We start from the raw sequence: 25,565 nt of genomic DNA on the forward strand, positions 1-25,565 counted from the left end.
AATTCAGAGCCCGGGCACTTGATGTCCTTTAACCTCTTTGGGCTCAAGGCTAGTGCTCAACCACTTGAGCCACAGTGTCACTTCCAATTTTTGAGTAGTTAATTTGAGATAAGAGTCTTCACAGGGACCTTTCTGCCCAAGCTGGCTGTGAACTGTGACCCTCAGATTTAGCTTCCTGAGTAGCTAGCATTACAGGTGTGAGCCACTAGCACCTTGCCTAGAACTTTTTTTTTTATAAAATCTTTTTTACTTAATTTAAATAATATTTATAGTGCTCTGATTTGAATATAAGATAGACTCTGCAGTTACTTTTAATTACAAATGACTTCTTTTTAGTACTGGTATTGAACTCAGAAACTTTCCTTTTTCCCAGATTTGACTCAAGCCATAATCCCCCAATCTCTGCCTCCCATGTAGCTTGACTCACAGACTATGAATGCTTGACTACAAATGAATTCTGAGTGCTCTTTCTCATTTTACAAGCATACTTACAAGCTTACTGTATTAGTCCTATTCTAACAGTGTCATAATCTGTTGAGAATACTTTATAGAATATTACAAATGATTATATTTGGGGTTTATATTTCTTACTCATTTTATTTACATGCAGAGAAGTTATATGATCAGCAAGTTGCAATGTATCATGAGTGAGTTGATTAAACATAATGATGGTGGGAGTCATAAGAGAAAAGCTATCAATCTCAAATATGAGGGAAAATCAACACCTGTTATTTGGTATGTAGCATAAACTGTAATAAAGGGCCAATATGACATTTTTGCTTTATACTTTGTGGTTGACACTTTAAACACACATTTCCTATAAGTCAAAAATGACTTACACCAGTGCCATACTATTAGATAGATGATGATTCAAGGCAATATCTTTACTGCCGAATAATTTAGAGAAAGAAAGAAAACAGAACTCCATGACAGTGTTAAACAGAAAATGGCAAATATTTAGAATTAGAATAGATCTTTGCTGATGGAGAAAACACAGTAAAGCTTTGGACTGCATATCAAATCTAGGTGAAAACACTTCGATTGTTGGGAAAGGAAAACTTAGTGACGTATCAGCTGACAGCAGCTTTGGAAGCACAGACTTTTAGAGATTCTTGATGATGTTTGTCAGTAAGATATAGGCACTTTGGAAAAACCAAAAAATCAAAAAGAGATAGCTATGTTGCTGACAGAGGTTGTGAGTATTGTAGTTTGAGACCAGCCCAAACAAAAAAGTAGTGAAAAAAATCCTATATCTCAGCCAGTAACTGGGCATAGTGGTATGTCTGTCATCCCAGCTAAAAGGGAAACATAAAACAAGAGGATCATAGTCTAGGCTAGCCCTGGGGGGAAGATAAGTAAGATCTCATTCAGAACAAAAACTAACTCACAAAGGCCTAGGCCATGGTTCAAGTAGTAGAACATTTATCTAGAAAGTATAAAGCCTTGAGTTCAAACTCCAGTACTTCAAAGTCAAAGAAATTGTAGAATAGACTTTTTTTTTTTGGCCAGTCCTAGGGCTTGAACTCTGGGCCTGGGCGCTGTCCCTGAGCTCCTCAGCTCAAAGCTGATGATTTACCACTTAAGCCACAGCGCCACTTCAGGTTTTCTGACCACTTCCAGTTTTCTGGCAGTTAATTGGAGTCTCATGGACTTTTTGTGCCCAAGCTGGCTTTGAACTGCAGTCCTCATATCTCAGCCTCCTGAGTAGCTAGAATTATAGGTATGAGCCACCTGCACCTGGCTGAACAGACTCTTTTTTTAAAAAAAAATTACTTTATTGTTATTATAGAGGAGGTGTCCTGAGAGACTGCAATTCTTTGAGTCAGGTAATGAGTATGTTTCCTTTCATACAATGTCTTCGGTTTCCTCATTCTTTCTCAGTCCCTCCATCCCTTCCATTTCCCATCTCTACCCACAAGTTGTATAGTTCACTTTTGTCAAAGTCCAGTGAGCTCCATTGCTGTACTTTTCTTTTTACTTTTTTTCCAGTCATGGGGCTTGAACTCAGGGTCTAAGTACTATCCTTGGGCTTTCTCAAGGCTAGAGCTCTACCACTTGAGCCACAGCATCCCTTCCAGTTTTTTCTATGTATGTGGTACTGAAGAATCGAACCCAGGTCTTCATACATGCTAGGCAAGCACTGTACAACTAGGCCAAATTCCTGGCTCCTGAATAGACTCTTTAAGTGTATGGTATAGTCAGTGGTTTTCCATTAACTTATGTAAAGTGAGTGAATACTTGTTAAGTGACTGATACTTTTAGAATAGAAACAGAGCTTGTCTGATGGCAAGAAATTGGAGAGCTATTACTTGATTTTTGAACCCTTAAATTGTCAGGATACTTGACCTTACTCTTATTTACTTGTTTCTCTGTCAGGACTCTCCACAAAACTGATATAGAAAGGATATATGTTTGTATTTACATATAGATAGATACACACACACACACACACACACACACACACACACACACACACGCACGCACAGAGTGAAGGAACTGGCTTTAGTAATTGTAGAAACTAGCAAGTTTGAGATCTGTAATGCAGATTGATCAGCTAGAAATTTGGGTAGACACTGGTATTAGAGTCTTGAATCAAAAATTCAGTTTTTGTAGTATTAAAGCAGAATTTCTTTTTCCTTGGGAAACTCAGTGTTTGCAAGGCTTTTAATTGACCCAGATGAGCCCTGTTCACATCCTCACATCATAGAAGATAATCTACTTTCCATGTAATTTGCTTTCCAGATGATGGTAAATATTAATCACATCTGCATATACATTCATAGCTGCTTCTAGATAAGTGATTAACCAAACAACTGAGCACCATAGCCTAGCCAAGTTGAAGATAAAATTAATCATCACAGCTGGGTGCAGTGGCTCACGCCTGTAATCCTAGCTACTCAGAAGGCTGAGATCTGAGGATCAAGGTTCAAAGCCAACCCAGACACAAAAGGACCTGAGACTCTCATCTCCAGTTAACCCCTAGAAAGCGAGGAGTGGAGCTTGGCTCAATGGCAGGGTGGTAGCCTTGAGCTGAAGAGCTCAGGGACAGCACCCAGACCCACTGAGTTCAAGCCCCTTGACCCACCAAAAAAAAAAAAACTTCACCCTCCACTTTGTGTGTGTGCGTGTGCACACGCACATGTGTGTGTATGCACATGTACCTGATATCAAACTATAACCTTCCCAGGGAGTGAACATACTATTATATTTATTATTATATATTTTACAGCTTCCCATAATGAGAAAATTGTTAACCCAGCAGTGTCTTCCCTTTACCATTTCTGACATAGGCCACTTTCTACCTTCCTCTAGAGTAGTAGCCTTAACCTGGCTTGAGCAGAGTAGAGAGAGAAATAGCATGATCATTTGGGAAAATAAAAGAAAATGAAAGAGAATGGGCACAGAGGACAAAGAAGGAAGGAATAAAAGTTAAGGATGAGAAGGGAAAGAAAGTGAAAGCCCTGTGTAGCAGAAGCAGTTTGTGATTCCAGGGCCACCTTCACCTTCTTGCTGTAAATAAACTCATGCTCAGTTTCCAGGAAAGAAGAGGAAACCTGTCCACTTTCCACTTCCCCACTCAACATCCTTAATGACCCCCTTTGATTCCTTTCAGCCCTTTCCCATTTTGGCTCTTTTCTCTTCCTCAGTGTCTAGATAAATTTTAAGATATTAAACTTTCCAAGAATATCTTTTCCAAATCAGAACCTTTTCAAAGACTACCTTAATGATGCATCTGTATTAAAATGCTATGCTGTGTTAGGCCCAAGAAAATAATTTAAGGAAAGATTGTCATGGCTGAAAAATGTTACAGTACTCATGCATGCATTTTGATTCTTCTCTGATAATTTTCCATTTTATCTCATTTCAGGGCTTACCAGATTTGCTGCCTCTGAGCCTCTAAGTCTGGGAAGCACTGCCAGGGATAATACAATGTGATGGATAGGGATATGGGCTCTGGAGTTAAGGCCTCTCTTCTCCCTACAGGCTGTCAGCCCAACCCCACTGTGTACAATCTGGATGAGGCGCAGGACACTGTTTCATTTATATGAGCCTCACAGTGTGGGCATGTTGTAGGTAAAAGGAGGTTCCAGTCACCTTCCTAGGCAGTAACTAATAACCTGCATGCAGTGATCAAGCAGTTGAGAAATCATTCAGTAGAACTACCTTATAGCACAAATGGAGCCCAAATTCTAAATGGAACAATCATAAATTCACTTCACAAAAACACATGACTTTGGGTCATGCAGGATGCTTTGGGTATAATTTAATTCCTGGAAAGAAATATAAGCTACATTTTAAGAAGGAATTTTATCTCAATCTAATGCAAACTACTGCTCTAAGTAGAAAATGCAGTCATTCTGCTACAGACTTCTCCCCACTATGAGTTCTCTTTCCACCAAACTTAATAGCAAGCTTGTGAGCCCCTAACTCAGGAAGCAGTAGAGTTCCTGCTACTTTGTGTTTAGAAAGATTTTCAGATATTATGTTCTCATAAAATTAAGCATGTTAGCACTGAAATCGTTGACTCTGCTTAATACTTAGCCTTGATTAGTAGTAGACCTGACCCTTTTTTTGTGGGGGGGGGGGGTAGAGAGGGGGAATGTAGTGAGGTACCAGGGGTTAGAGAACTCCTCTAGAATTTATTAAAAATTATGACGTGACTGTTCAAAAGAAAATTTTTGCTTTTAAGTGTTCGTGGACCTGATTTAGTTATAAAATTAGGTACAGCTGCTGTAAAAGAGAAGCTACTAGGTAACAGTGGATTAAACAAGAATATGGCACTTTGTTTTTCAAGTAGAAGTGAGCTCTGCTTTCATAGAAGGATTGGTGAGTTCTGTCTTGTTGCCCACTTTCCACAGTATCTTAATCTCATCCAAAAAGTTTGAATTGTCCAGACAAATTGTCTAGACAATAGGAAGGTGGAAGGGACTAGAATTGGATGTAAATTTCCATTCTAAGGCTATCACACCTCCCTCTTTGATCATAAGTTGGTCAGAGGACTGTCTGTCCTTCATGGACAGTTGGAAGTTGAGGCTTTAAGAAGTACTCCAAAAATTCTGTTACTGGATAGGAAAAGGATACAATTACAGGACTAATTGCCTTGCTATTGGGAGTTCCTACCTGGGGTAGTAAAATGAACAAATATTTATTGAGAGATCAGGCAAGGATAGGAAGATAAGTCAGAATCATTGCTTTGTGCTATTAAATCTGAAAATAGTGATGTATAAAAAGATCTTTTCTGATGAGAATCTGAGATGACCTGAAACAAATAGGAACTAAGGATAATGTTGAATTAGTAGAACAAGTACAGAATTCAAATGCAGGTCACATGGGGAAGAACACATAATGATGTATTTCCTAGCAGTAATGTCTTACTTTTGAGATTCTGCAAACAGTTCAGTTCTACTGACTGTTTTAATTGTTCTTTTTTTGTTTATTTGTTTGTTTTTTGTTTTACTCTTTTTCAGTCCTAGAGCCTGAACTCAGGACCTGGACACTGTCACTGAGCTTTTTTGTTCAAGGCTGGCCCACAACTCAACTTCCAGCTTTTTTGGTATTTGATTGGAGATAAGAATCTCATAGACTTTCCTGTCTGGGCTGGCTTTTAACCATGATCCTCAGATCTCATCTTCCTGAGTAGCTAGGATTATAGGTATAAGCCACCAGTTCCTGGCTCTCTACTTAGTGTTTTTGAGCATAAATGTGATGTGGTAATGTGTGTGTGTGTGTCTTTTTATGATTGTTACATATTTAATATAATTTAAGGTTAAAGAAGCTGGGTTTAAGTCATGGGCCAATACAGAGACTGATTGTGGCACTTGAAATGAAAAAGAATAAATCAATGGAAGTAAATTTTGAAAAGTGTAATTTGGAATGAGGCATGGTGGGTCACAGCTATAATTCCAACTATTTGAGAGGCAGAGATTAGAAAGCCCCTAGTTCAAGACCAGCTCTCGTAACATGTTTACAAGAGTTTGCCTCAACTAATAGTAGGCATGATGATGCATGCCCAGCAAAAAAAAGGCTGTGAGCGTAGCTAAGCATGACTGCTTAGCAAGCTCAAGATCCTTAGTTCAAATCCTCTGTAATGAGAGAAAGAAAAGGGGAACTGTTAGCCAAATGCTGGTGGCTCATACCTATAATCCTAGCTACTCAGAGGAGGCTGAGATCTGAGGACTGAAGCTCAAAACCAAAAGTAGAGCTGACTCAAGTGGTGCAACACGATCTTTAAGCAAAAATGCTTGGAGACAGTGTCTAGACCCTGAGGTCCAGCCAGGAAAAAGCAGAAAATGATAGGTAGATAGGAATAGAAAATGGTGGACCAAACATGTAGCAGACAACATGTGATCCATCTGTGGTGCTTCTTGATTGCATAGTGACTTGGACTCCTGCTCATCATGTTGCTGCTTCTTTCTATAATGCCCCAGGTTCTCTCAAAATCCTACCTCAGTAGTGAGGTAATACCTATGCATGACTGGGCATGACTAATCAAATCTATTTCCATACCTCAGCATGATTGGTCATGGCCCAGGATTCACTTCCATACTCCTTCCTAGTGCCAGAGACCAATGAGGGGCTCAGATCAACATGGACCCTCATCAATGAATCATGTTGCAGGGTAGGAGAGGAATAATAAAGCACAAAGGCTACTTCTCTGGGAGTATTCCAATGGATTCCTAGCTCTGGGACCCCTCTCTACAGAGCCTGTACTTTCACTTTTAATGAACTTGCTGCTTTACTATTCTTCATTACCCCTTTGATTCTTCATTTTTTACTTAGCAGAAGAATGAATCATATAATTACAGAGCATCAGTACCACAGAAATAATTTTTTAAAATTCTTCAAAATTGAAGAATCACAACAGAATTGAAGAACATAATCAATGAAATTATACAGTATAAAATATTCTGCCATGGTTTATTTAAAAATTTGTGTACGTTTGGGGTTTTCTTTTTTGTGCTGTTGGGAGTTTTTCTGCCATTCTTTTTAATTGAATGAGTTTATAATTCTAAGTAAAATATTAAATAACTACTATATAATTTCTAAACTGTATCACTTTCAAATTATAATACTAAATAGTGATATTTTGCCCATTTGAGTATCTTTTATGTTACGGTTTTTAAAAATCACATCACATTTTGGTGCATTTCTTTGCTTTCAAAGCACTGCATCTTCATTCTAAATCTAAGACAATGTTCTAATGAGTTTCCTCAATAGAATTTTTTTTTGTTTTTTTAATATATTTTTTATTGTAATTAATAGAAGGGTTACATGATATTTGCCAGATAAATGGTACCTTAATTCCCACACATTGATACCCTTTCACATGTCATGGTCCCCATTTCCCTTTCCCCCTCCCCTACCCCACAATAGAATTTTTTTAATTGCAGAAACAAACTTGTTATACCACTAAGTCTGTAATGTATAAATATTTGAAGACATAGTAATAATTTTTCATGCATATGATACTGTCTTAATAATTCTGTTGTGGCTGTGTGCTTTATTGATTTCTGTGCCACTTCTGTGGCATGAAATGAAATGTATTATCCCTCTTAAGCCATTATGGTTTCCTTTTGAATTACGTATTCACTACTTGATCCTGTCATCAAGTTTCTTCCATGTTCTATAATGTGGTGTTCAGTCTTAGAGATTTACTGCTTTGTACTCAGTACAGTATAAATCAAAATAGGGGAAGTAAATCCAGATTAAAAGTTGGTACAAAAATACAATAAGCAGGAAATTTTTTAGAAATCACTCTTCCAACTTGGTCTTAAGTTTTCTTTCTTTTCAAGAAGTTTCAGAGTACTTTATTGTCTGGAGGAAAAATAGGGTTGATCTTGAGAAACCCAGATGCCATCTGTATTGGATGTTGCAGTTGAAGTAGATGGCCTTCTCTCCACTTGTTTCTGGGCTTTTCTAAAGGACACAATCTTCCTACCCACATTTATTCTCCCTCCCCCCACTCTTTGTCAGTTATAGGGCATGAATTCAGGGCCTGTCTCAGAGCTCTTTTGCTCAACTCTAGCACTCTACCACTTTGAGCCATAGCTCCCCACAGCCTTTCCTGCCCAAGCTGGCTTTGAACCACGATCCTCAGATCTGACTCCTAAATAACTAGGTGTGAGCCACCAGTACCTGGCTACCATTTCTTTTTAGGCTCTTTGGTTTGAAAAAGAACTTCTGAGGCTTTTCCTATTTTTTTTTTTGTTTGTGCCCCCACTCTCTTTACTAAAAACTTTTTTCTTCTTCTCCATGTCCCTTTACTTTACCTCTCCCTTCCCCATTTCCATTTTGAGTTCTTGTTGGATTCAACCTCTGGATTTAATAAAAATAAAGTCAGCCAGACATGGTGGCTCACACCTGTAATGCTAGCTACTCAGGAGGCTGAGATCTGAGGATTGTAATTCGAAGCCAGACCTGGCATTAAAGTCCATGAGACTCTTATCTCCAATTAACCACTAGAACCCACCACCCCGACTCCCTGTAGAAAACGGGAAGTAGTGCTGTGGCTCAATGGGTAAGGTGGTATCCTTGAACTGAAGAGCTCAGGCACAACACCCAGGCCCAGAATTCAAGTCCCATGACTGACCAAAAAAAAAAGAAGATTGAATTTATTGTTAAAATATAATTTAAAAGACTGTTAAATTTGTATTGAAAAGGATGTCATGAGGTCATTGACATAGAAACATAATAAGAACCTATAGAGTTTTAGGAAAGAACAGAATATTTCCATTTGACTTTTTAAATTTTTTTTTGGTCAGTCATGGAGCTTGAACTCTGGGCCCAGGTGTTGTCCCTGAGCTCTTCATCTCAAGGCTACCCGCCTTATCCCTGAAGCCACAGCACCACTTCTGGTTTTCTGGTGGTAATTAAAGGTAAGAGTTTTCTGGACTTTAGTGCCCGGGCTGGCTTTGAACTGCGATCCTCAGATCTCAGCCTCCTGAGTAGCTAGGATTATAGGCATGAGCCACTGTGCCCAGCTTTGACTTTTTTTTTTTAAATAAAGAAAGTAGTGAGGTATTTTCTTTCCTGCTAAATACTCCTAGCTCAAGATCTCTCATAAAGAAGGCACTCAAGTCTCAGCTGTTGTTTCTGTGGGTATATAGGTGTGGCCAGATTACGTGAATACTCTAAGTGATAAATTAAAATTTCTCATACAATTTGGACTATGGAGGATTTTGGAATGGATACAAAATTGCCCACATAGGATGCTCTTCCCCTGAGGCTGCCATTTGCAAGGAATTTTGTATACATATTCAGGCATGCAGACTTGCACAACTGCTTATTATAGAAATATTCTTGGTTACTAAATGTCTAACAGATTTAAACATATGAGTTTCCCATATATGGAAGAAAAGTAATTCCACCTACTCTCCATGCCTTGACATGTCATGATGCCAGCCCTTAACATTTATTTGACTTCCAGAATTTAAATAGACAGTGATGTAAATCACCTACTGACACTAAATCATCACACTATTGATGAAGAAGGTAAATCCTTTTCAATTTGGCCACTGAATAGAAATGGCATTTATTCTAATCTGATCCCTGTAAATCATATTGACTACAAAATGATGTATTACTGTGTTACAAAGGATGAGGAAACAGAACACAGAAAAGTCAAAAGGTTTATCAGAGATCACACAACAAGCTGGAAGTAGAATCCAGGTTTCTCCAGTTCCTTCTCTGATCAAACTTTTATCTTATAGAATGTTTCATCTTATAGATAAATGAACTCTAGCAAATAGAAACAAGAGGATTTTTTGTTGCCATTTTGTTTTCTTTTTGTCTTGTTCATTTATCTGTCTTTGAGTAGATAAGAGGGAGCATAGAAATAGAGGGACTAAAGGTGAACAAATGCGTCAGAGGTACTCACTAGACACGAGTTTGAAAACAAACTGTACAGCTTGTGGGTAGGGATGGAAGGGAAAAACTGGAAGAGAAGGGAAAAAGGAGTGACATCCAAAAAGAAATGTACTTTTTACCTGACTTACAATACTATAGTCCCTTTTGTACATCTCCTTTATAATAACAACAAAATTTACAAAATATAATTTAAAAAGAAGATCAATGTATTTTGCTATATATATGCATAGAAATTATTTTCAGAGATGGGTGTGGTGGCTCACACTTGTAATCCTACCTACTCAGGAGGCTGAGATCTGAGGATCACGGTTCAAAGCCAGCCTGGGCAGTGAAATCCGTGAGACTTTTATCTCCAGTTAACCACCAGAAACTAAAAGTGGTGCTGTGGCTCCAGGGGTAGGGCAGTAGCCTTGAGCTGGAGAGCTTAAGGGCAGCGCCCAGGCCCAGAGTTCAAGCCCCACGACCCACCAAAAAAAAAAAAAAAGAAAAAGAAAAAACAAGTTATTTTCAGTAGATCGCTTTTTCTAATAAAATAATGTTTTGAGATTTAAAAGTTTTAGTTTTATTAGGTTTTAAAATCTGTCTTACAGATTTGAGCAAAAATGGGAATTAGTTTGATGTACATTATTGATCGTAGACTAGAATAAGACATGTTTGAGGAAGTTCTATAAACTAATCTACATGAGCCAAATCATTAAAAATTTATTTTTAAATGAACTTTAGATGTCTTGTGTAGATTTTTTAAAGGTCACATTTTGGAATGTATGTATAAAATATCTCCTTTGCCTAATAACTAATAGTTCTTAAATTCTTATTCTATAATAGGTTCTGTCACAATTATTATTTTTGTTTTAATCTTCAAAGTAATTCTGTAGGATACAGTATTACTGTTTTCATTTTGAGGACAAGGAAAGTACTGTACATAGTGACTAGATAGCTTTCCAGAAATTAGAAAAGTCAGTTCTGAAATTCAAATATTTTATCTCTAAAAGCTATGCTTTTAACCTTTTACTGCCACCTAAGCCCTTTATGAAAGTATGATTTTTATCAAGTGATTTTGTTCTTGGAATCATTTTTAGTCATCCTAAAAGTCATACTAAAAATCTTATTTGTTTTGCTAAAGTGTATTTTAATAAAAATTACATTGTGTCTTTTATTTTTGAGACAGGATCTCATAATGTATCATAGACTGAACTGGAACTCTGTCCTCTTGCCTTTATAGTCTCTTTAAATTATTGAACAATTTCTGTTTCTCTACCTACATAACCATAATTTCACGTAAGATAGTTTATAAAACTGGCAAAAATACAAGTATATCCTGTAGAAATAGAAAGTCAGTGAGTGCTGTATTTTTTGGTTAAAATTCTTTGCATGCCATTCATTTGGTTTCTTCTCTTTAAACAGATCATCTCCTATTTTCTAAAGTTGCTGCTCCTTACAAAATTTCTTAGTGTTGTGTTCCGAATGTGTTAAGTTTGGTTTTAATTTTTTTTAATTTTTTTATTGTAAAGGTGTTATACACAGTAGTTACAGTTAACATTAAGTCAGTTTGTAAGAACATTTTTTTTTGCCAGTCCTAGACCTTGAACTCAGGATCTAAGCACTGTCCTTGGGCTTTCTCAAGGATACAGCTCTACCACTTGAGCCACAGCACCATTCCTGGCTTTTTCAATGTATATGTGGTACTGAGGAATCGAACATGGGACTTTGTGTATGCCAGGCAAGCACTCTACCACTAGACCAAACTCCCAGCCCCTGGTTTTAATTTTTGATAACATTTGTTTTTGTTTTTGTTTTTCTTCCTTTTTTTTGTCAAAGTAGTTGTGAAGTCGAGAGAGATTTCATTCCCTTCTTCGGTCTTCTTCTGGTTTTGTGGGGTGTGTGTGTGTGTGTGTGTGTGCGTGTGTGTGCGTGTGTGTGCATTTTCTGAATCCAATCACTCTTTTCAAATGGGTGTTTTAGCCAGATTTTACACAGTAAACCCTTATAGATGATTTTCAAGGTAACCTAAAGGATGTTAAGTTTGAGGTAGCATAGAGAGAGCAAGAAAGAAGGAGAAAGTAAAGGAAAAGGAAGAGGAAAGAAGAGAAATTAGCAACAGAATATAATTGTAATGGTGACTGTCTTACAGCTTGTCCTATTCTGTTTAATGACAAATAATTCTACCATTCCTCTAACTTTAGGTAAACAAAAAGCAGAAGCTTTTGATGATTTGGCTATATAGTTGCTATGCATATATTTGCAAATGATATATAGCCTTGAAAATGTTTAGATTCATTCTTTATGTTGATACGCTTTACTTTCCCATGAGCATTTGTTTCAAGTAGCACATACTATAAATCAATAGGAATTTCAATCCCCATTCTTTTCCACAGTGAAAGTCTTAGAAATTCAAAACATGATCTGTTTACTAAATGTGCAGAGATTATGGCATTAGAAATCTGGACAAAGAGAATAATTCTTGTTATTGAAGTTCCACTAGGTTTCATCCTAAACCTCTCAAATCATTTTTCAAGGTAGCAATAAAAATGCATTATATCTGTCCTTTCTTAATAACCGGTAGTAAGGGGCCGGGAGTTTGGCCTAGTGGTAGAGCGCTTGCCTAACATGCACAAAGACCCGGGTTTGATTCCTGAGTACCACATAAGTAGGGGAAAAAAAAGCCAGAAGTACTGCTGTGGCTCAAGTGGTGGAACACTAACCTTGAGGAAAGCCCAAGGACAGTGCTCAGGCCCTGAGTTCAAGCCCCAGGACTGGCAAAAAATAAAATAAAATAAAAATAAATAACTGAGAGTAAGAAATGTTAATAAAAATAGTGAATAAAAAGCTACAGAAAGTTTTATCTCTATGTGTTGAATAAGAAAAGTATGTCTGGGGAGTCCTTTTCATAGTTTAGCTAATTGTATAAAAGACTCTGAATTCCTCTTAGGATCCTTAAATGGTCAAGTCAGAAAGCAACATTGTGAATTAAATTCTCATCATTATAACACAGTGGACAATTATCTGTTTTGTGGTTGTTTTATGCTTACTGTTTTCCCATCATATATAGCACTATATTGCTGCAGCAGACAAGTTGTAGAAACAATGTGTTATGATTGTCTCATTTAAAGGAGGAAAAAGAATTTCCATTTTCATTTGATTTTAAATACTCCTTGAAGAGTCACTGTCATTTAATTTCTGAAGCAGCAAATGCAAGCATCCAGGCTACTAAATTCTGTATAACACTTAGTGTGATTATTATGGAGTCTATGGTATTTCCTGTTACCAAGGTTGTTTAGAGAAGTTTTATTTCACCCTCACTGTCTAGGCCCTCCCTTCCTCTTGTGAATGTAATATTGAGAATAACAACCTCTTTGTATATCAAATCTGTATACATTAAGACTTTGTGGTTCCATTGAAAGATGATCCACTTGAGCTTGAATCATTGTATATTCTACAAAGTTGTAAATGTGGCTTAGTCCTGTGATTTTTTTTTTTGTGTTGTTTGGACCTTTTCTTGCTTTCTTTGCCCATGTGCTTGTTAATCAGTTATTTTTGAGTTTAGTTCTTTGTTTCACAGATAGCAAATATAGATTGCATGTGTTGCAAAATACCATAAAAAAATATTGTATCCAATGTTTCCCTGGTGCTTTATATACCATTTAGAAGTTTGATCAGAAGTATAACAGTAAAGTTCTTTTGCTCTAGAAAAACAGAAGCAGCTGTATCTACATTTTTTTTTTTTTTGTGGGTCATGGGGCTTGAACTAGGCCTGGGCTCTGTCCCTGAGCTCTTCAGTTCAGGGCTACAGCCCTACCCTTGAGCTAAGCCCCACTTCCTGTTTTCTACAGGTTAATTGGAGATTAAGAGTCTTAGGTCCTTTTGTGCCCGGGCTGGCTTTGAACCTTGGTCCTCAGATCTCAGCCTCCTAAGTAGCTCGAATTACAGGTGTGAGCCACCGGCGATGCCCCGGTTGCATCTACATTCTTAAAGAGTATCTCACTTGAGCTGGATGCTGGTGGCTCATACCTATAATTCTAGCTACTCAGGCTGCTAAGATCTGAGGATCTCAGTTCAGAGGTAACCTGGGCACTAGAGTCCACGAGACACTCATTTCCAATTAACCACTAGAAAGCCAGAAGTGGCACTGTGGCTCAAGTAGTAGAGCATTACCCGTGAGGTGAAGAGCTCAGGGTCAGCACTTAGGTACAGAGTTCAAGCCCCACAGCTGACAACAACAAAAATACTCTCACTTATTAACAGCTAGATCCTGAAAACTTACTCACTTTTTCAGTTGTTATGTCTGTGTGCCATACAATAACGACAAATATGTGTTAACACACACCTGGCTGGGCTCATGCTACTCAGGAGGCAGAGATCTGAGCTTTGTAGTTCAAAACCATATCCATATCCAGTTGACCAGGAAGAAAGCTGAATAAGAGTTGTGGCTCAAGAGTTGTGGTTAGAAAACCAGCCAGGCAAAGTATAAGGCCCTGAATTCAAGCCCCAGGAAAAGCCCCCCCCCCCACACACACACACTCACACATACAGCTAAATAAACAAAATTGAGTGGGTCTTGAATGCTGTGAGTGAATATGGAACCACCTCCTGCTTTTTATACACATTTTCTTTAAATAAGACCAATCTATGGACTTTCTATTTATCTTGTTAGCCCTGTCCTTTGCCATGCAGAAGCTCTACAGCTTAATGCAATCCCATTTATCCAATCTTTCTTTGATTTGTTGTGTTACTGGGTGTTTATTAAGAAAGTTTCTACTTGTGCCAAGGAACCTAGTGTTTCTCCAATTCCTTACTGTAATGTTTTCAAGGTATCTGCTTTTACCTTGAGGTCTTTAATCCATTTGAAATTGATTCTGATATAGGGCGATATACAAGTATCTAACTTTCGGGTTTTTTTGTTTGTTTTTGTCTGTCTGGGGCCTTGCACTCTAGGCCTGGGTGTTGTCTCTGAGCTCTTCAGTTCAATACTACCTCCCTACCCCTTGAGCCATAGTTCCACTTCCAGTTTTCTGGTGGTTCATTGGAAATAAAAGTCTCATGGACTTTTGGACTTTCATGCCCAGGCTGGCTTTGAGCTCAGCCTCCTGAGTAACTAGGATTACAGGAGTGAGCTACCAGTCCCTGGCTCTAACTTTAGTTATCTATCAATGTTTAACACATTTGTTAAAGAGGCTGTCTTTTTCCATCCTGTTTTGTTTTTTTTTTGTTGTTGTTGCTTGTTTGTTTTTGGCTCCCTTATCAAAAATTAGGTGGGTATAGGTCTGTTGATTCATTTCTGGGTCTTCAGTTCTATTTCATTGGTCCTCAGGCCTGTTCCTGTGCCAGTACCAAGCTATTTTTATTACTACAGTGTTGTAATAGAGTTTGAAGTTTGGTATTGATATTCCTCCACCTCTGTTCTTTCTGCTAAGGATTGTTTTTGCTATTCTGGGTCTTTTGTTATTCCCTATAAAATTTTGGGTTTGCTGCTTCTATTTCATTAAAAAATAATGTCCAAGTCAGTGTGGCTTTCATTTACATTACCTTTTTTAGACAAAATAGTAGCTGTTTTGCTATTCACTAGTAAGAAATGTTTCCAATATAAACAGTACAATCTTAAAAATGATTGCTTATACTTATTTCAGCTTGATGTATTTGCATTCTGAGATTTGAATTTGTTGACCTGTGGTCTAAATCACTACTTTTTATGTGCCAGGGATTGTACTTGAGTAGGATTCTTCAACTATCAAAAATGAAGAAGGATCAATAAATAATCTTCTGAGACAGTAAAGTGGCCCTATTCATGTAGAACATTTGGAAATTTGATCTGTCTTCCCATAGACAGAACTATACACTTTCCCAGTACATTTGTTGCTTTTTAACATAATGATGCTATATGTGTGACCATGTTTTTGTACTTTTCTGCCTGCGATGGCTTCAAAGTACAGTACTCAGATCTCAGATCTCAGCTTTCTGGATGGCTAGGATTACAGGCATGAGCCATCAGCACCTGACTTAATTCATTATTTTAAACTAACCATAATATTTTAAAAATTACATTATCTAGAACTAATTATCTTTCTTGTCTAATGTACATTTACACTGAAAAACATGACTTAATAATGGAATTTCTATTGCATTTGTTGATTATACTGATACAATGAAGATGGCTTTTCAGTATGTCCTTTTTTCTAACTTTTCTCTATACTCTTATTACTGCCCTTATTATTGATGTAAGTAAAAAGACACAGAGCTAATTAATATTCAGAATTAGACAAGTTGTAAGCCGTAGGACCAGGGCAAGGCCAACATTCTACTTCCACCTTCTTATTCCATGAGATTGAAAGAGAGTTATTTTTAAGTCGTGGACCATAAGTGACTATAATCATTCTTCAGTAATCTAATATCCAAGTTGTAGTGTTTTTTCCTATATCTTCTGAAAAGCTTAGTTGGACTTACAACTTTTAACAAGATTCCATGGCCGATACATCACTATACTTAATAGATACAGACATATCTGAAAGTCTTTGTTTTAAACTATAGGTTTCATATTAACTTTGATGTGAGTGTATATGTTAAGCCACATAGTAGTGAAATAAAAGTAATATTTCAAGAGGTAGACTAAATGATTCAGTTCATAAATAGGACAGGTAGGTGGATGGATGATCTCAGATAGGCTTCACTGACTAAAGTGATTTAAAACAGTGATTGGAGGACAGACAGTGGATTAGTGGGTTTGTTCCAAGAGTAGGGGTGGCATGAAAGAAGATATAGGCAAGAGTGGGTGAGAGAGACAAATGATTTCATTTAAGAGAAAACAATAAGGAGCAAGATAGAATGTAGGAGGAGATGAGATCAGATATAAGAATTGGAAGAGTCAGGGAACCATTTGAACACAAGAGTTATGCTTTAATGTTGAAAGCCAATACTCTAGATAGAAGAGCTGTGATGAACTTATACCCTCAAAAAATTGAAGTTTCCTTTTGTGTGTGTGTGTGTGTGTGTGCGTGCCAGTCCTGGGGCTTAAACTCAGATTGCTGTGCATTTTTGCTCAAGGCAAGAGGTTTACCACTAGAGCCACAGCTGTAGTGACTTTATTCATGGCTAACTGGAGATAAGAATATCAAGGCCTTTGAGGCCGGGAGCATAGCCTAGTGGTAGAGTTCTCACCTCGCATGCACAAAGCCCAGGGTTCCATTCCTAGGTACCACCTACACAGAAAAGGCTGGAAGTGGCACTGTGGCTCAAGTGGCAAAGCGCTAGCCTTGAACATTGTCTAAGGACAATGCCCAGGCCCTGAGTTCAAGCCCCATGATCGACCAAAAAAAGAATATCAAAGACTTTCTCTTTCCTGTCTGGGCTGGTTTGGAACTCCAGTCCTCATATCTCAGAGTTTCAGGGATGAGTAGACCAAAAGATAAAGTGATAATGAAATGGGTGATCATGGAATTTAACATCCCAGCCAACTCACTTTTTTTTGGGGGGGGGGGCAGTACCATAGTTTGAACTCAGAGCCTTGAGCTTCTTTTACTTACTTCTTCAATTGGAGCTCTACAACTTAAGCTGTACCTCAAGATCATTTTTGCTGATGATTTTGGAAATAGATTCTTGTGGAGTTTTCTGTCTGGGCTGACTTTGAGCTTTAATCCTCCTTTCTCAGCCTCCTGAGTAGCTATGATTATGGGCGTGAGCCACTGACACTAAACCCAGCCAGGTCACTTTAGGAAAGTGAATGATGGAGCTTATGTAGTAGTTATGTTGAGATAAAATGCATAAACTCAAATTTTAGGTAAATTGGCATATTTGATTTTCCCATTACTACTACATACTTACTGGATCTTCATTAAAGGATCATAAAGATAAGAAAGATTAAAATATTGAGTATCAAAAATGATACATTATAATGTTCCCCTTAAAAAAAAAAACTCACAAGGGCTGGGAGCATGGCCTAATGTTAGAGTGCACAAAGCCCTAGGTTCAATTCCTCAATACCAAATACACAGAAGAAGCTGGAAGTGGTGCTGTGGCTCGAGTGGTAGAGCACTAAGGCCTTGAGAAAGTCCAAGGACAGTGCCCAGGCTCCAAGTTCAAGTCTCAGGACTGGCAGGAAAAAAAAAAAACAAAAACACAAGATGTGATGATGTGTAGGTCAGTGCTCAACACTTGTTGGAGGCCCTAGGTTCAGTCCCCAGTACTGCACAAACAACAACATCAACAACAACAACAAAAAACTATGGTACCTAGCTATTGAGTTCTAAGTTTACCATGGACCAGTTGATAATTTTTAGCAAGTGAGATGGTGATAGGCAGACCATCTCTTTGTGTTGAAGTCAGAATACTTAATATAATGTCTATCAGATGCTAAGCACTCAAATATCACTAATTATTTTTCCCTTTGGGAAAAAAAATCAAGCAGTAAGTGGTTGTATCTTACTGTATATCTTTTCATAGGATAATTAAGACTGTTAACATTAACATTAATATTAAAAGATATGGTATATTTACTGTTTCTTGTTTTTATAATAGTTAACTCTTTTTGTTCCTCCTTTGCTAACCTATTAGTTTATTCTTTCTTATATATTACTGTTTTAATTTTCTTCTTCTACAGATAGGATTCCTTTGACTATCTTTTGCAGTTTTGTAGCCATTAATACCCTTAGCTTTTGTTTATCTCAGAAGGTTTTTATTTCTCTTTCACTAATGGAAGATAACTTTGCTGAATATGCTAATTTAAGTTGGTAGAGCCTACCTCCTAAAGTTTCTAGGGCCTGCCAAAACAGTGCTTCTAGCTATAGACCTAAGTGTTCAACACATTAAGCCCTGAAGGGCATTTCAATATTTAAACCATAATATCGTGAGACAAAAAATTATTTATTTATTTATTTATTTATTTATTTATTTTTGTTGGTTGTGGGACTTGAACTCTGGGCCTGGGTCTTGCTCCTGAGCTCTTCAGCTCAAGTCTACCACTCTACCCCTTGAGCCACAGCCCCACTTCTGGTTTTTAGTGATTAATTGGAGATAAGAGTCTCACAGACTTTAGTGCCCAGGTTGGCTTTGAACCGTAATCAGATCTCAGCCTCCTGATTAGCTAGGATTACTGTCATGAGCCACCCTGCCTGGAGACAAAAAATAATTTTAAGGTAAATAAAAATAACATCAGACTAGAAGCATGGCTTAGTAGTAGAATGCTTGCCTAGCATACACGAAATGCTAGGATTGATTCCTTGGTAATATATAACAGAAAAAGCTGGAAATGATGCTGTGACACAAGTGGTAGAATGCTAGCCTTGAGAAAGCCCAAGAACAGTGCCCAAGCCCCAAGATTGGTAAAAATAAAATAAAAATAACATATTAGAATTTGTGCATACTACTAAAATAATATTTTAAGGAAAGTTTATATTCTTAAATGCCTGTATTAGAAAGAAAGGTCTTGAATTAATGACCTTAGCTTTTATGTTAGAAACTAGGAAAAGATGAGCAATTAATCACAAAATAAAGAGAAGAAAGGCAATAATAAAGAGGGCAAATCAGTGATGTAGAAAACAAAATGATAGTAGAGAAAATCCACAAAACCAGCCAAGGGCAGTGGCTCACGCCTGTAATACTAGCTACACAGGAGGCTGAGATCTAAGGATCACAGTTTAGCCTGGGCACTAAAGATCGTGAGACTCATATCCACTAAAAAACCAGAAGTGGCATTGTGGCTCAAGGGATAAGTTGATATCCTTGAGTTAAAGAGCTCAGGGATAATGCCCAGGCCCAGGGGTAGGGCATTAGGTTTGAGCTAAAGAGTTTAAGTACATAGCCAAGGCCACAGAGTTCAAGCCCCACAACCAAAAAATAAAAAAATAAATAAATAAATAAATTATTCATTCCTTATAAAGATAATAAAATTGATAAATCTTTAGCCAGGATCATAGGAGTAACTCTGTACCCTAGATATAATTGTTCTATTTTAGAGATTCTGTGTTCTATTATAAACAGTCTGTCACTCATAGAACTAGAGGAATCAGCTGGGCATGGTGGTTCGTGTCTGGAATCCTAGCTATCCAGGAGACTGAGATCTGAGGATTGTGGTTTGAAGCCAGCCTGGGCACTAAAGACTGTGAGCCTCTTATCTCCAGTTAACTACTAGAAAACCAGAAGTGGCACTGTGGCTCAAGGGGTAGAGCAGTAGCCTTGAACTGAAGAGCTCAGGGACAGCACACAGGCCCAGAGTTCAAGCCCCATAACTGACCAGAAAAGGAAAGGGAAAAAAAAAAAAAAGAAAGAAAGAACAGAAGGAATCAATTCAATTGAAATACAGGTATATACAGCCAGGCATTGGTGGCTCATGAGGTGAGCCTGTAATCCTAGCTACTCAGGAGGCTGAGATCTGAGGATCACAGTTCAAAGACAACCTGAGCATGAAAGTCCATGAGACCCATCTCCAGTTAACCACCAGAAAACCAGATGTGGTGCTGTGGCCAAGTGGTAGAGCACTAACCTTGAAGAGCTCAGGGACAGCGGCCCGGGCCCATGACTTTTATATGTATATAAAAGTTAAAGACTCTTATTGACGCATAAATATAATACCTGTCTCCAATTATGCTGTTACAGGAAAATACATTTTAAAAGTGTCTTCCTTAAAATCATCTTAGCTTCCACCCTAAACTCCTTCTTTTATGTTGGGCTCCTATGCAGCCCAACATAACTGTAACTCCAGATGATTTTCTCAGTTTCATGATATTTAGTCTTTCCAGAGATTCTTCAAAACAGAAAGTATATACACCAATATTGTGTGGTTTACACTCAGCCTTGAAAGGTGTTGTATTTACTTTGTACTGTGTTCCTTAGAAGTTATTTTTTGTTGCTAACATACAAGTTGGAAAAGCTAGTGATCCCTAGCTTACTATTCTCATGCTGTAATCAGTTGGAACTGACTTTTTACATAGCTCTCTATTAAGGACTTTTACAGTAATTCTCTATTTCATCATCACAGCAGTTCTTACTTGGTATCTATCACTGTCATATTCACTACATGTGAAGGAAAATAACCTCAGAAAAGTAAAGTGTCCAAGTCCATAGGACTAGTAAGCAGAGTAGCAGATGTTTGAATGCAATTTATCTGAATTATTCTTAGTTCTTTTGTATATAATGTAATATTAATGATTATCTTTCATTTAAGTTGAAAAATAATTATATACATTGCTTTCTGTGGAACACAAGCTATCAAGTTTATTACATTACTTACATTGTGTAAGGTTAAATTTGTCCATTTCCCTTAAACTACTTAATGTATAATAGTCTATCTACTTATTTCTATAATGTTGACATATGTTGTCTATACTGTCTGAATGGTTTGCCTGTATATAATTGAGAAGGGTAGTCTTTTAAGTACTATTTTCCTATCTCAGTACTTTAACCTGAAAGTTAACAACTAACCTGCTATCAGATAACAAAGAGAAACACTTCTGTCTATAATTTTTTATTTCAAAAGGGACACAGTTGAAGCTTCATTATGAATAAATATCCATGACTTAGATAACAATTTATATCTTTCATTTAGAAACAAATGTCTTTTCCTCACAAAGATAGACTTGTGTATTCTAGCTGAATAAATATTTACTTTCAGTCTGAACAAATTAGATTCTTTAATCCCAGACTGTTTGTATCTATCTAAATAGCATTATTATCAGACTACAGCAAAGTGTTATCATTCTGTTTTTTTATTCTTTAAATAAAGTGCTGATATTTACTATAAAGTTTTAAAGAAATTAATGGTTGTAATAAAATACCTTTTGCCTGAGGCTTTCATGTTTACATGATATAGGGGAGTGATTATGGTAATTTTTGAAAGTAGCTTTTATTGTTAGTATCTGCCAATAAAGAATGAACAGAATAACAAAGATCCAGAGGAAGTAGGAGAGGGATATCAAAACGACCTTGGTTGAGTTACTTTCCCCCAGCTGTTAGCCTTGACAAATAGAGATTCTCCTTAATAGACTATTCTTATCATTGTTTCTTTTAAGTCTTATGCTGTACTTTTATGTAACAGGTATTGAAGAAGTAGTACCTATCTTCATCCTCCTTTGTCTCTTCTTCCTCCTCATCAGTATCAGCATCAACATAAGACAAGACATTATAGTTAGTTTGTTTTTTTGTATGTTTGTTTTGCCAGTCCTGGGGCTTGAAGTTAGGGGCCTGAGCACTGTCCTTGGGATTTCTCAAGGCTAGGACTTTACCTACCACTTGAGCCACAGAACCACTTCTGGCTTTTTCTTTTTTTTCATATATTTTTTATTGTAGTTAATGGAAGGGTTATACTATATTCGCCACTTCTGGCCTTTTCTATGTATGTGGGACTGTGGAATGGAACCTGGGTCTTCATGCATGCTAGGCAAGCACTCTACCACAAAACTCCTGGTCAAACATTATAGTTCTTACTGACATGAAGATATAATGTAGAGTGTCCAAATATTCATCCAAAAATTGAGATGTGTTGTGTGATTGTGTTTTTGTTTGTGTGCATGCACATGCACAAGCCATGCAAGTACCATCCTTGGGGCTTAAAACATGGCCTGGAGCTTTTTTGCTTACAGTTAGTGATCTACCACTTGAGCCTTAGTTCCTCTTATAGCATTTGGTTGTTAGTTGACAATATGAATCTCACAAACTTTCCTGTCCAGGTTAGCTTCAGACAGTGATTCTCCATACTCAGCCTCCTGGTAGCTTATATTATAGGTGTGAGCCACAGTGCCAGGCTGAGATGGGATTTTTTTTTTAAGCAAATGGTAGAAGCACATGAAAATATTAAGGTATTCAGAGTGCTAAGAAATTTCACCAAGGCTTTCTGGAGTTGGACAGTGTCCAAGAAAATTAGAGACATGGATACTTTTTGAGCCTAATCTGCATTGAATATTAATTCTATCCCCTTACTAGTTATAATTAGGATATAGTGAAAAATCCTCATGTTATACAAAGCTTTAGACTTCAGAACATAGATAACCTGTAGCAAAACAAAGTTCAATAATATCCTTTTGCATGAGAACATTGAGATCAGTATGGAATTTAAGATATACTATATTCTGGGTCAAAGTGTAACAGATTTTTTGTTTTGTGATCTTGGTTATGTTACTTCTCTTGATTTTCCTCAGCACTCAAAGAAGGGAGCTACTTTGCTTCTTTTAAGTTCCCCAGTATCACAAACAAGTTTCTTTGAGTGTGTTACAAAGGGAAAGAATGCTTAGTATAATTCTGTCAAGATCATAATTAACTATAGCTACAGAGCCAGTAGAGGGAGCACAAAGCATGAATTTTTGTCTCCATTTAAAAAATATTGGGTGGATGGGATTGTAAACTTAAACATTAACCACAGCTTATTTCCTATCTGATTTATTCGACATGATTTGAGCTATAATTTTTTAAGTAGTCGCATAAAGAAGTTTTCATTTTGAGTTATAGTTTTGTATTGAAATGGTAACATTTTTTACAAGTACTAATAGAATTCTACCTTTTTAATTTTTGGTGGTTGCAATAACGAGCTGTATTTTAATCAGCAATTTTCATGAGGGTCACTGTTTTCTAAGTTGTTAAATATATTTTGATAAAAACATTGTCATCTTACAATATTAGAAGTATTCTGTTGACGTTGTGTCAACTGTGACCTTTGACACCACAAGGCTTTAAATCCCATTTTAATGAGTCCTCATTTATCTAGCATTCTTTTTCCACTCCACTCCCAAACCCCAGTTTTGGGGCTTGGACTCAGAACCTGTGAACTGTCCCTGAGCTGCTTTTGCTCAAGGTTAGCACTATACCATTTGAGCCACAGCCCCACTTCCAGCTTTTTCTGTTTATGTGGTACTAAGAAATAAAACCCAGTGCTTCATGCATGCTAGGCAAGCATTCTACCACTACGCCGCATTCCCAGCCTTGTTTAACATTCTCATTAGTTTTAAAGTTATATATATTTGCTAGACAACAAAAGTATGATTCACTGCGGGGGGTATACCTCAAATGATGGCACTTGCCTAGCAAGTGCAAAATCCTGACTCAAAATAACAAAAACAAAAACAAAAAAAGTATAAAAGGTAGGGCTTTGAAATGCTTTAAATATTTTAAAATTATTTTGGATAGGCACCTTGCTGCTGCAGACTTGGGATTGTGCAGTACGTACCAGTGAGTCTTTCTCTTGATTTTTCAGGGTCATTGATTTGAACTTGTGCCCTTGTACTAAACAGAAGTAGTATTCTGAGTTTACTTACACTTTGATGTCCTTACTTCTTTCTCTTTTTCTAGGGGTATAGTGGCTATAAATATTTCCTATGTCCACATATTTTCATACTGGTTTTTTCCTGTCGTTTTTATTTAGGAAGCTTGCCTGAAGATGCTACTGTTCACCGAGAATTATGTGAAATCAAATCAATAAGACTATGAGTTGAGACCTAAAGAGTTAAATATATAGTTTTCCTTTGGGCCTAAATAACCATTTCATGCATGGAAATCTTCCTCTGAGGTTTGGTTGATGTCATAGGAGGTAGGAAAGAGCCTGCTCCTGTATTCCAGGAGTGAGTCATGGTAGAAGTGGGTTTCCTATGAAGTTACTGTAAATATATTTGGTTTTGTGGTTTTTCTGAAAAGTATTTCTAAATGTTAACTCAAAGGCTATATTATACACTAATATAGTTAGAAGATCTTTTTTTAAAAGGGAAATGAGCTGGGATAACAAATACACTAGAACTATTGATATATACAAGAAGCATTGCAGAAGAGTGAGGGAAGAAGAATGGACATCTGTACCCTTAAATTTATGTTCACAGAAGTGATAAACATATGAGTAAAAAATAAAGATGTGTAAACCAAGTGTAAATTAGTAATTAGGTGTGCAGGAACCAAAGGAAGTTGAAATAAATCAGTGGAATTTTTACAGATCTGAGAGTTTTAAATAGTAACAAGCCTGGCAGAAGTTTGAAAAGTGAATTTGCCAATGAAGACCCATAATTCCAATTAAGACTTCCTGTTCTTATAGTGCTCTCAAAGACAAATTATGTTTGATATATTAAGATTAACATCTTAAACAAAAGAAATTTCAAATTTCTAGTTAAGATCTCCTAAATTGAGTCTAATGTCTACAATCTTCCTTAATATATATATATATATATATATATATACACACACACACACATATATATGTATATGAATGGTATGGGTATAAGTATTGTATAGTGTTTTCTACATAGCTACCACTATCATATTTCCTGTGACTATCTTTATAAAATCAGACACATAGTAAACATGCTTTATTTGGTAGGTTTCCCCTGAGAGGAAATTTTTTTATACTTAGGAAGTGCCTTATGACCCCTGATAATAATAACTTCTAAACTGCCACCCTGGCTGTCCTTCTGCTCTCTGTAAAATAATTCATTTTTCTTCATTAAATATTATTTTAATTTCAATTATTGCCATATATTAGTGACATTGTACTAAGTGATTTTTTAAAAATTTGTTCAATGTGCTCTCTGCTGCATGTGTGTTTTTCTCAAGGGTCTAAAATATGTGACAGAAAAGGCAGCCTAAATTTCTTCAAGTCAAAATTTATTTCTATTTTTTACAGAATATATTTTGTATTTGTTCTTCTAACAAACACATTCCAGAATACATAAGGTCTTTCACAGTAGTTTAGTTTATATACAGTATGCATTATAAACTGTATTAGCTATGAACAGGTATGGTAA

At 36.9% G+C, this 25,565-nt stretch overlaps 1 protein-coding gene across 3 annotated transcripts in view; it reads left to right on the top strand.

Moving 5' to 3' along the window:
* Window positions 1–25,565, top strand: part of Dym (dymeclin) — a 253,030-nt gene that overhangs the window by 134,482 nt on the left and 92,983 nt on the right. The window lies entirely within an intron of this gene.

This window comes from Megascapheus bottae, chromosome 19 (assembly GCF_031878675.1).
Source record: "Megascapheus bottae isolate mThoBot1 chromosome 19, mThoBot2.hap1, whole genome shotgun sequence".
Lineage (NCBI taxonomy): Eukaryota > Metazoa > Chordata > Mammalia > Rodentia > Geomyidae > Megascapheus > Megascapheus bottae.